Below are 13,413 nucleotides of genomic sequence, written 5' to 3'. Positions count from 1 at the left end.
AATCCCGGATTGGAGCACAAATGGGTGAAGATGCCAAATGTCGGCAAAGATATTAAACAGAGATCCTGCTTGTCCCCGTGAAACAGATATTCCTTTTATCACCATTTGTGATCCTGTTGTATTTATTATGCCAAATGATACAATAGCCCAAGTAGATCATTGTACATGAAATGTTTTCAGATGATTGTGATGAATGATGGGAGGCACAACTCTCCTCTTCCAGCCTTTAAAGGAATCAGTTCATTCAGAAACCAACTCTTTACATTGGCAACCGGGGGAAACTTGCACTATTTCCATTGTCAATGTTAGTGTGAAGTTCAGCACAGAAGGATTAGTGTGCCTAAAATGCCTTCAGCAGGATGGACAGGGGGGGGTGGGGGGGGACCTATGAGCTGCTTTCCAGCACTGGTTCTGCTCATCGTGTAATAGAAACATCGAAAATAGAAGCAGCAGAAGGTTATTCGGCCCTTCGAGTCTGCTCTGCCATTCATTATGATCGTGGCTGATCAACTCCCTTGATCCCTTCAGCCCCTGATTTTATCCTGGTGCACATTTCATATTTGTCTTTTCTTGGGATATATGTCATGCAGCATGTCCCTGGAATACCCTGATTGGAGTTTTGCCGAGGAGCTGAGATAAATAGCAGAGAATCCTTGTTTGACCATAGCAGTCGCAATTGGCTGGGGTGGAGTGTAGCTTGCAGTGGCATTGTTGCTGGTGAGCGGGACTTCGCCCCGGTGGAGGTTACCATTGAGAATGTTGTTCAGGGTGAAGATCTCGGCTCTGTGGCGCAGATCTTTACAGCTCACTTTGAAGATTTGCACGGTACCCGTATCAGAATGGGGGAGGCGCACAAGAGAGTCCTTGCATTCGGCAGAGCACTTTCCCTGGTAAGGGCGCGCCTTTAAGACATTGGAATCCTGCCCCATTGTGTGATTTATCCTGACGGATTTGGGATGTAGGGGCCGAGCAAGGCATGTCCATGAACCTCGTCCCTGGCGAGAAGTGGGAGGCGAGTTCTTCGAGACCTGGGGGCTGGTTGGGCCCCCCGGCCACTGGCCCTATATTACCCTGTTCTCAATGCTCGTTGTGAGGGGTTGGATGTGGCCAAGGGGATTGAGTAATCCCCCACTGCTGGGGCCTGGGCTGTGGGTTGCTTAGGTGCTGCGGCGGTGGCTCGGTGGATGTGAAGGTGCCTCGTACGTTGGAATCCTGGAGCGATCCTGAAGAGTGTTCACTGATCATGTCGTGGCTTTGGCCATCGAGCAAAATAGATGTCATAATCCTGAAATTCGTCTATAATCCTGGACATTACTCCCTTGTGATTATGTTGTTGATTATTTGTTGTTGTCTTTTCTACTGCAAGGCTGTGCAAGGTGTGAGCATGAGGGCGAGAGTCACCTGTTACCCAATTCTAGCAAAAAACATATTGAGTCGATTATATAGGGCCTGTGGTCTGTGCACAGTTTTAGTCTTTTGTCATTGTGTAAAACCCCTAGTGGTTATTGGAAGGTAGAGCCATTATAATTGAGATAAGGGTTTTTTGCACCCCATATCTCATTTATAATGAAGATGTGTGAAGCCAGGGCAGGGTGACGGTTGGAGGGTGGGTGTGGAGTTGGACCATATCAGCTTTTTGTTCATTTGAATTTAAGAATCTGGGCCTTTCTCCTTCGATGGTCTGGGCAGATTATGTATCCTGGGGAGGACTGGGTTCCTTATCACTCTTAGAACAGAACCATAGAATTACTCGAGTGCAAAAGGAGGCCATTCAGCCCATCGGGTCAGCACTGACCCTCTGAAATAGCACCCAACCTTGGCCCGCTCTTCCGCCCTATCCCTGTAACCTGCACATCCCTGTAACCCTGCACATCCCTGTAACCCTGTAAGCTGCACATCCCTGTAACCCTACAACCTGCACACCCCTGTAACCCTACAACCTGCACATCCCTGTAACCCTACAACCTGCACACCCCGTAACCCTACAACCTGCACACCCCTGTAACCCTACAACCTGCACACCCCTGTAACCCTACAACCTGCACACCCCTGTAACCCTACAACCTGCACATCCCTGTAACCCTACAACCTGCACACCCCTGTAACCCTACAACCTGCACATCCCTGTAACCCTACAACCTGCACATCCCTGTAACCCTACAACCTGCACATCCCTGTAACCCCACAACCTGCACATCCCTGTAACCCTACAACCTGCACACCCCTGTAACCCTACAACCTGCACACCCCTGTAACCCTACAACCTGCACATCCCTGTAACCCTACAACCTGCACACCCCTGTAACCCTACAACCTGCACACCCCTGTCACCCTACAACCTGCACACCCCTGTCACCCTACAACCTGCACATCCCTGTAACCCTACAACCTGCACATCCATGTAACCCTACAACCTGCACACCCCTGTAACCCTACAACCTGCCCATGCCCTGTAACCCTACACATCCCTGTAACCCTACAACCTGCCCATGCCCTGTAACCCTACAACCTGCACATCCCTGTAACCCTACAACCTACACATCTTTGGAGATTTAAGTGTCTTGTCTATTTTTTTTTAAATAAGAGCAATTAGAGTGGGAGGATATGAGTGGTGGTGCATGCGGAGGTGGGACTGGTGATCCCTGGTTGGTCTGCTGAAAAAGAGATTGTTGTTAGTATCCTTTGTGTGATGGCGGAAAGTGTTGGTGACATCTCAGTCCAGGCATTCTTCCTTTCGGAGTTTTTCCCCCCTCTCTTCATCCTGGTGAGCCGAGTGCAGGTACGAATCCTGGTCCAGTCTGGTTTAGGGGAGGATTCCCTCATTATACCAAGGTGAAGGTAATTGGCCCCCTTCCCAGGGTGCCCGATTGTTGGATTCTTCTCTTCGGTGATGGGGTCTACCTGGCTGGGGCTGGCATAATCATCCTTTTTTTTCCTCCAGGATAAATGGGGACGGTGCACATTCCTGGATGTGGTCGGATAGCTGCAGATCTGGCTGGGGTTGGGTGTGGGGTATACTGGAGGTCCTGGGGGTATTGATTCCTGTGTGTTGGGAGGTGCTCAGCTAGTGCAAGCCCGGTGCTGTGGTTGGTATCCTTTTGCCCCATGGAGCTTGGGATGTCCCTTCTTGAAAGTGCCTATTCAGGACGCTCTGAGCATCGGGGTATTGCTTCTTCGGTGCACCGGGTCATGGGGTTGAGCCGGCTCCTGTACTTTGGTTGCCATCCTGTTGCCTCCAGTGTGGGGTGGGACACTTTCCTGGTTGAATGAGCAGCCTGTTTGCTTCCTCGTTAATGGGTGATCGCCGTGCGCCAGGGAAATATGGAACCAGGTTTGGGCCCTGATCCTTAGTTATTCTGTAGTTTACTTCTGGCAGCTCTAATTCTTGAGGCCCTAAAGGTTTGATCATAATCCGAACAAGGGGCTGTTTAGCACAGGGCTAAATCGCTGGCTTTGAAAGCAGACCAAGACAGACCAGCAGCACGGTTCAATTCCCGTAACAGCCTCCCCGCACAGGCGCCGGAAATTGGCGACTAGGGGCTTTTCACAGTAACTTATTTGAAGCCTACTTGTGGCAATAAGCGATTTTCAATTTTTTTCAATGTTGTTGCCGGTTATCTCTGCACAAATGGACAGAATGATGGTTCAGTACTGGGCCCCGAGACTGGGGTTAAGTTGCATTGTGTGGTATATATTTAACACATTTTTAGAACTGGGGTTTTCACGTATTTTCTTTTCTAAGGATGGATATAAAGAATCCGTGATTGGTTCCTGCAGGGGTGGAGACGGGTTTGGTATCTGAGGAGAGGAAGCTGTGGTGCCTTAGATACTGCTAGAGTCGAGGGAGATATATATCGGTGCCCGCCCAAACACGGCGCAGTAATTTATTCTGAACTCTCATGATAATTGCGAGCAGGTTGATCATGTGCGAGTGTGCACCATTTTACCATGTTTTCATGGCTTCCTCCTGTTTCTCCCTTGGCCTCTGGTGGGGCTTATTGAGACATCTAGCTAAGTCCAATGATTCTACCAAGCCAGTTACAATATTGTTCTCCTGTTCCCTCTGTATTCATGTATGTTGATTCTTTTTTTCTTTGCTCACTGCGATGTATTTATTTTGTAATTTTGCAAAAATGTAAAATACTAATAAATATACTTTAAAAGATGATCGACAGTGATTGACGCACTGCTTGATTACACGCAATACCATCCCTTGATGAAAGTGTGACTGGGTGAAATGGTTTTGGGCATGTGTAAATTGCATAATTTCTAAGCACTAACCTATGTAAGGTTCGCACACCAGATGGTGTGTAGATGAAAGTCCGACTCCACCATGCGGTGCCTGCGGGAAAACACGCTGGTGTGAAACACGTTTTGGAACAATGTGGTGCGCAAATGTCAGGACTCATCTGAGCAATACCAGGGACTGCCTCTGGCGTTCAGGATGGAGGCTGCCAGCAGCTCTCCATCCAGGAACACCACAGCAGTGGGTCGGGGGCGGGTTGCTCGTAGAAGTCTATCTTCATCTTCAGGTAATCCATCTTCTTTCTTCGGTAGTGGGTCAGTGATATTGGGCGCCTTTTCAATATGCCGCCCGACGACACACCTTCCAGGCCTGCCACGCCACGGAATACGGCGTGAAACACCTGGGCGCATTATTAACGAGGTCGGAGCGGGAAGATTTGGCATGTTTTCCTGTCGGTCACGCAGCGGGAAACACTCGACGTTCCCAACCCACACCGCGGCACTTAATCTCAAAATGGGAGAATTCTGCCCTGGGTCTCGCAGCAGAAGGGCCTTTATGAAGATCCACCTCATAAAGGACTAAAGTAACACTTTAAATGTTCAATCAATATCTTCCGGTCTTCAAGGCTAGTTTTGGTCTTCATTCTTCTTGACACTAATTTAATAGCTGGTGGGGAAAGTTCAAAAATGTGTGGTCAATAATGTGCGATTGCCGAGGGTTTTACATTGCTCATAGTGGGCGACTGATACTGCAATTTCATCGTAATACTGGCAAACGAAGCACGAGACCCCACCAGCGCTAAAGTGACCAATTCCCTTGATCTCCATCGGACGGTGGCTTTGCCTGATGGAAATGATAAGTTTGCGATCATAAGCAAACAGGTACAGGTCATTCACCCCATTCATTAAAATCATGTCTAAACTCCGACACCAACCCCGATTGCCCACCCGAGGCCCATGGGCCTCAATTCACTTGGGTGCCCAGCAATCTATTTTTAAAAATATTTTTATTCTCCTCCTTTTCCACATTTTCTCCCAAATTTACACCCACCAACAATAAACAATAATCAATAACAAATATGTCAATCCCCATATCAATAACAACGATCCCATCCTCCCACCAAAACCCAAACATTAGCCTGCATGTTCACGCAAACAAATGACAAAAAGGAATTAGGGATCAACCATAGTCACCATTAACACACACAGCCGCCCTCCCCCCAACCCACACGCCCCAACTAATGTTCGCTGTTATCCAGTCCTTGAAAGTGCATAATGAATAATGCCCATGAATTGTGGAACCCCTCCATCCTTCCCCTCAGTTCATACCTAACCTTCTCAACAGTCAAGAATTCCAACAGGCCCCTCCGCCACGCCAGGGCACAGGGTGGAGAGGTTGTTCTCCAAACCATCAGGATCCACCTTCGGGCGATCAACGAGACGAAGGCTACAACATCTTCCAACCCTGGCTGGTCAGACACCCCGAATATGGACACCCTGGGGCCCGGGTCCAGTTTCATGCGCGACACTTTAGAAATTACCCTAAAAACCTCCTTCCAGTAATCCTCCAGCTTTGGACAGGACCAAAACATATGAACGTGATTAGCGGGGTCTCCCCCGCAACGTTCACACACATCTTCTACTCCTTCAAAGAATCTGCTCATCCTCGCCCTCGTGAGGTGTGCTCTGTATACCACCTTCAGCTGTATCAGCCCCAACCTCGCGCACGAGGTGGAGGCGTTCACTCTCCGGAGCACCTCATACCAGAATCCCTCCTCCATATCCTCTCCCAACTCTTCCTCCCACTTTGCTTTGATCCCTTACAGTAGTGCCTTCGCCTCTTCCAGTATAGTTCCGTAAACCGCCGACATTACACCCTTCTCCAGTCCCTGTCGTCACTACCTCCTCCAACAATGTGGAGGCTGGCTCCACCGGGAAGCTCTGTATCTCCTTTCTGGCAAAATCTCGAACCTGCATGTATCTAAACATTTCCCCCTGCTCCAGCCCATACTTCACTTCCAGCTTCTTCAATCCTGCAAAACGACCCCTAAGAAACAAATCTGTTAGTATCTTAATCCCCTTCTCCTCCCATTTCCAAAGACTTCCATCCCACTTCCCTGGCTCAAATCTGTGGTTCCCCCAAATCAGTTTTTCCCTTGACCCTGCCCCCAACCCAAAGTGTTGCCGGAACTGCCTCCAAATTCTCAATGAAGCTATTATTACTGGACTCCCTGAGTATTTCCCAGGGGCCATCAGGAGCAGCGCTGTTGCTAGTGCTTTCAATCCCAACCCCCTGCACAAACTCTCCTCCATTCTGACCCACTGGGAATCAACCCCTCTGACCCAGCTCCGCACCTTCTTTACATTCGCCGCTCAGTAGTAATACATCAGGGAAGAAGACCCAAACCCCCTGCCTGCCTTCCTTTCTGTAGCACTTTTCTAACGCTGGCCACCTTCCCTCCCGCCCAGCAATCTATTAATCTCGGTCTTGAAAACCAAAAATTCACAACCTTCGGAGTGAAAAAATCTCTCATCACAATCCTAAATGGCCAACCCCTTATCCCCGACACTGAGCAAATAACCTTGTATTCATACAGTACGCTCACACCCAAAATGCTTCATACAAAATTCATTGTTTTAAAGCAAAATTTTATGTAGGGAAACATGGCAGCCATTTTGTACACCACTTTCTGCCAACAGCAAATGAGGCAAGTGAACAATTAACCTGCTTTGATGATTAATAATAATAATCACTTGTCACAAGTAGGCTTCAATGAAGTTACTGTGAAAAGCCCCTAGTTGCCACATTCCCCTTGTTCGAGGAGGCCGGTACGGGAATTGAACCCGCGCTGCTGGCATTGTTCTGCATTGCAAGCCAGCTACTTAGCCCACTGTGCTAAACCAGCCTCTAGGGTCAAATATTAGAGATCTTGGAATAGTGTTGCTGGGTTTTCTTTCACTGTCACCTGTAGAGGTAGATGGTGTTTTGATGAAGATTCACTCGCAATCTTTTAAATCGGAAACAAAAAGGCCAACACTCCATAGGCCTTCTTCACAACCCTATCAACCTGGGTGGCAACTTTCAGGGATCTATGTACATGGACACCTAGATCCCTCTGCTCATCCACACTTCCAAGAACTTTACCATTAGCCAACTATTCCGCATTCCTGTTATTCCTTCCAAAGTGAATCACCTCACACTTCTCTACATTAAACTCCATTTGCCACCTCTCAGCCCAGCTCTGCAGCTCATCTATATCCCTCTGTAACCTGCTACATCCTTCCACACTATCGACAACACCACCGACTTTAGTATCGTCTGCAAATTTACTCACCCACCCTTCTGCGCCTTCCTCTAGGTCATTGATAAAAATGACAAACAGCAACGGCCCCAGAACAGATCCTTGTGGTACTCCACTTGTAACTGAATTGCATTCTGAACATTTCCCATCAACCACCACCCTCTGTCTTCTTTCAGCTAGCCAATTTCTGATCCACATCTCTAAATCACCCTCAATCCCCAGCCTCCGTATTTTCTGCAATAGCCTACCGTGGGGAACCTTATCAAACGCTTTGCTGAAATCCATATACACCACATCAACTGCTCTACCCTCGTCTACCTGTTCAGTCACCTTCTCAAAGAACTCGATAAGATTTGTGAGGCATGAACTACCCTTCACAAAGCCATGCTGACTATCCCTGATCATATTATTCCAGAGTGGGTGGAGCTGGGCTGTCTGTCAGCTTTTTACTTTCGTTTTAGGCTGTTTGCTGCAGGGTGAGTTTTAGTTTCATTTTCAGAGCTGGATAGCTGCAGCCACAGAGTCTCTCTCTGTAATCTAAAGACTGTAAATCGATCCTGGTGATTTAAAACTAATAACAGTAGTGACTTTAACCGGATGTGCTTCTGGTAAAAGGTGTTTGAAGTCTTATGGATGTTAAAAGGAAAGCTTAAAGGATTACTTAGTGTTGTATTCTTTGGGGGTTGTATTTGAATTAATGGTTGCTAAGATGTTCACTGTTATGTTTTAAAAAGGTTAACTTGAGTTCATAGAATAAACATTGTTTTGCTTTAAAAAATACTTTTCCATTTCTGCTGTACCACACCTGTAGAGTGGGCCGTGTGCTCCCCATACCGCAATCTATTAAAAGTTGTGGGTCAGGTGAATTTCATGATACTCTTTGGGGTTCTCTAAACCCTGGCCCATAACAAGAAGTAAAACTCCAAGGAAGAATTAATTGCAGAGAATATTCATATGAAGGAAACCAACTGAATGGCAACATGTCAGAACTTCCAACAATGGTAACCTTGGGCAGCACGGTGGCGCAGTGGGTTAGCCCTGTTGCCTCACGGCGCTGAGGTCCCAGGTTCGATTCCGGCTCTGGGTCACTGTCCATGTGGAGTTTGCACATTCTCTGTGTTTGCGTGGGTTTCACCCCCACACCCCAAAGATGTGCAGGGTAGGTGGATTGGCCACGCTAAATTGCCCCATAATTTTTAAAAATGAATTGGGTACTCTAAATTTATATTTAAAAAAACAATGGTAACCTGAATCCAAAACACAAGAGCCACAACATCTGTGATACTTGGGAGCAGTTTGGCAACCATTTATAACAGCAACACCTCAACATCTGGATGAAAAGGGGTGGTGCTAATAACCCACATTAGAAAGTGTTGAAAAAAAAAGGAAGAGTTAGTCCTATTTTGCTTACTTTACTCAAGAGTTAGCAATCAGCAATTTACACTCCTCTCAGCAACTAGCCTCTAACTAACCTCAGAAGGCAGCCCTTAAAACAGGGAAACGTTATAACTATAAAAAGAAACAGGGCAGGTTAAAATAGGCCCAGAGTGGCAGAGAATATGATATGCTGCATTACATAATCCAGTCTTTGATAAATCAATGTGTATTCGGACTTGCCATGAACAATACTAATGGAAGCATGTGTGCTGGGAGACTGGTGTAATTATCAGGCAAATACAAAGGCAGCCTAAAAGACCACATCAATTTAGCATTGAGCAATTTATGATGACAGGTTAAGAACCCTACTGAAGATAGATTGGCACCAGATTTATTTTTAGCATCAATGCTCTTCCTCTTTGCATTGGAGCTTGCGGTATGTATTCGGTATTCACTTCCACTTTGCACCAATGCTGAAGTCTCAGCTTAAATGCAGAGAACATGAGAGAAGCATTGCATGTCTTCCTATGGGGGACTGCCTGATGCACTAAGCGTCAAGAACCACAAAGACATGAGAGACTTTAACACACTACATAGGAAGCTTACCCGACACAGACGACCCAGACAAAAGGGTCCGGTCTCAGAATCTGTGTCTTATACCTAACTCCCGGGGGAGTGGCCAAGGCGGAGCTCTCCGTGGCCAGGTCAGGTTACATACAGGTGACCGAACCTCTACAGAGCTACAGTACAATACACAGGATTACAGGGCCACGTTACACACAACTATTATATAACTATGTACAATGCTAGGGAAGTACAGTGGTGTATCACCTAACTGCCTCGGGGGGGGGGGGGGGGGGGGGGGAGCCAACATTTAGAGCCAGAGTGAAATGAGGAAACAAACACAGGGTGTTAGGAGCTTGCAGCTCTTTGCCAAATGATAACTTATACCAGATTGCTAATTTTAAAATGGAGATTGACAGGTTAGTCTTTGCTCATGGTGGTAAGGGATATGGGGCAAAGGTGGTCATAGATCGAGCATAATCGCATTGAATGGGAAAACAAGACTGGAGGGGCTGAATGCCACCTGCTTGTTCCCATTGCTTGGGTTTGAAACTATAGGGACAGCACCTGCTGTGCCAAGGCAAATTTCAATAGAGCTCAAGAGTCGCAATGTTATCAGTTGACGGTTAATTCAGATGTTTAGCCCATGCAGATATTTACATTTTGGCTCATTTAAAAGTGGTCTGCATATCCCCATATGCATGCAGACTTCTCCCTTGGACAGGAGGAAAATCGGAGTTGCAGCCAGTCTGGATGGAATAGACACCAAAACCATAGGATTGTGGATTGTGACTGGTACCTGTCCACACCCAAAGCTGCAACTGTTCCATTCCAGATGGCAGTGTCTACATACTTCTCAAACCTTCCCTTTCTCTCCCACTTGCTGTCAAGCTATGGCTCATTGGGTAGCACTCTCAACACTGAGTCGGGAGGTTCCGGGTTCAAATCTCACTTGAGTCTTTAACACAAATATCCAGGCTGAGGGAATGCTGCAAGCCTGGAGGTGCCACCTTTTGGATAACTGTGTCATAAACTACTTTTAAGGTCACCCATAAAAGCGAGCACGCAGATGAATGTAAAACATCCCATGCGTTATTTCAAAGAAAAGCAGCTCGTGTCCTGGTCAATATTATCCCTCAACAAAGATCACAAAGAAAACTATCAACTGGTCGTTGTCACATTGTCGTCTACGGGAGCTTGCCATGCACAAATTGGTAGCCTCATGAGCCTACATTATGACAGTGAGGTGACTGTCATGATATCCATATTAACATATCATGGTGCAATCACACACACACACTGATGGACAGGTAGATGGACCAACCAACACACACACATCACAGCCAATCACCAGTGAGAGCACACGCACTATAAAACAGGGAACACCACAGTTCCCGCTCATTCTACCAGGAGATAGCTCAGAGCACAGAGCTCACAGCGTGCCACTCAGACATACACCACGTGCTGAGTGCCTCACTAAGATAGTGCTAGGGCTGGGTCCACAGGTTAACTGGTGAAGTACGAACCACAGCCAGAAGTTAATAGTTATTATTGTACAGAATAATAAAACAGAGTTGTACCATCCACAACCGTGTTGGTTCGTTTGTGTATCGGAACACCCAACACGACAGTGACTACACTTTAAAATCCTTCATTAGTAAGTGTGTAGAAGACTGTGTGCCAAAGATACAAATCCGCATGTTTCCCAACCGGAAACCCTGGATGAACAGGGATATCCACTGCTTGCTGAAGTCTAGGTCTGAGGCGTTCAGGTCAGGCGACTTTGACCTATGCAAGAAAGCCAGATATGATCTGAGGAGATCCATCAAAAATGCCAAAAGACAGTACCAGACCAAGCTCGAGCCCCACACGGACCCCTGTCGACTATGGCAAGGTCTGCAAGACCTAACGGGCTACAAGATGAAAGCATGTAAAAATCACCAGCTCCAATGCATCCCTCCCTGATGAGCTCAATGCATTTTATGCACGCTTTGAAGAAGAAGTCAGCGACAGCAAACCCTCCATCCCAGAAGCCGCGGATGAACTTGTATCTGAGATCACCATTGCGGATGTCAGAGCAGCCTTCTCGAAGGTCAACCCTCGGAAAGCCACAGGCCCGGATGGGGTACCCGGACGGGCACTCAGGTCTTGCGCGGGTCAGCTGGCGGGGGTATTCGCAGACATCTTCAACCTCTCTGTCCAACAATCGGAGGTCCCTATCTGCTTCAAGAAGACGACCATCATCCCTGAACCAAAAAAAGCCAAGCAGCATGCCTTAATGACTATTGTCCAGTGGCTCTGACATCCATCATCATGAAGTGCTTCGAAAGGTTAGTCATGGCACGAATCAACTCCAGCCTCCCGGATTGCCTTGATCCACTACAGTTCGCCTACCGCTGCAACAGGTCCACAGCAGACACCATCTCCATGGCCCTGCACTCTACCCTGGAACACCTAGATAACAAAGACACCTATGTCAGACTCCTATTTATCGACTACAGCTCAGCCTTCAAAACCATCATTCCTACGAACTCATCTCCAAACTCAGTGGCCTTGGCCTCGGCTCCTCGCTCTGCGACTGGATCCTGAACTTTCTAACCCACAGGCCACAATCAGTAAAGATAGGCAACTACACCTCCTCCACGATCATCCTCAATACCGGTGCCCCACAAGGCTGTGGCCTCAGTCCCCTCCTATACTCCTTGTACACCTATGACTGTGTGGCCAAATTCCCCTCCAACTCAAATTTGCTGATGACACCACAGTAGTGGGTCGGACTTCAAACAATGATGAGACAGAGTACAGGAATGACTTAGAGAATCTGGTGAACTGTGCAACGACAATAATCTCTCCCTCAATGTCAACAAAACGAAGGAGATTGTCACCGACTTCAGGAAGCGTAATGGAGAACATGCCCTTGTCTACATCAATGCGAACGAAGTAGAAAGGGTCGAAGTAGAAACTTGGCTTCAAGTTTTTAGGTGTCCAGATCACCAACAGCCTGTCCTGGTCCCCCCATGCCGACACTCTAGTTAAGAAAGCCCACCAACGACTTGACTTTCTCAGAAGACTAAGGAAATTTGGCATGTCACCTACGACTCTCACCAACTTCTACAGATGCACCATAGAAAGCACTCTTTCTGGTTGTATCACAGCTTGGTATGGATCCTGCTCTGCCCAAGACCACAGGAAATTACAAAAGGTCGTGAATGTAGCCCAATCATCACGTAAACCAACCTCCCATCCATCGACTCAGTCTACAATTCCCGATGCCTCGGAAAGGCAGCCAGCATAATTAAGGACCCCAAGCACACCGGACATACTCTCTTCCACCTTATTCCATCAGGAAAAAGATACCAAAGTCTGAGGTCACGTACCAACCGACTCAAGAACAGCTTCTTCCCTACTGCCATCAGACTTTTGAATAGACCTACCTCGTATTAAGTTGATCTTTTCTCTACACCTTGCTATAACTGGAACATTATATTCTGCAGTCTCTCCTTCCTTCCCTATGTACGGTATGCATTGTTTGTACAGCATCCAAGAAGCAATAATTTTCACTTTATACTAATACATGTGACAATAATAAATCAAATTAAATCAAAATCCCTTCATCGGATGTAAAGCACTTTGAGATATCCTGAGGCTGTGAAAGATGCTATATAAATGCAAACCAGTTTTTTCTGCTACAACAGCCGGCAATATACCTGACAATTTATTATTTTCTCTTCGAAACAATAACCAATGAATCCCAAGCTTGACCTTGGCAATTCTTTCAACAGCTCCTCAGTCCCAGGATATAACACATCACATCTTAATAACCAGGATTTTCAACAGGTCGCAATGTCCACATTTGACATTCTAAAACACAATCCTCAAAAATCCAACCTTCAGGTTTTAACGGACACACTAACCAAACCAGGGT

The sequence above is a fragment of the Scyliorhinus torazame genome, chromosome 1 (genome assembly GCF_047496885.1).
Source record: "Scyliorhinus torazame isolate Kashiwa2021f chromosome 1, sScyTor2.1, whole genome shotgun sequence".
Taxonomy (NCBI): domain Eukaryota; kingdom Metazoa; phylum Chordata; class Chondrichthyes; order Carcharhiniformes; family Scyliorhinidae; genus Scyliorhinus; species Scyliorhinus torazame.
This window is presented reverse-complemented; position numbering follows the sequence as displayed.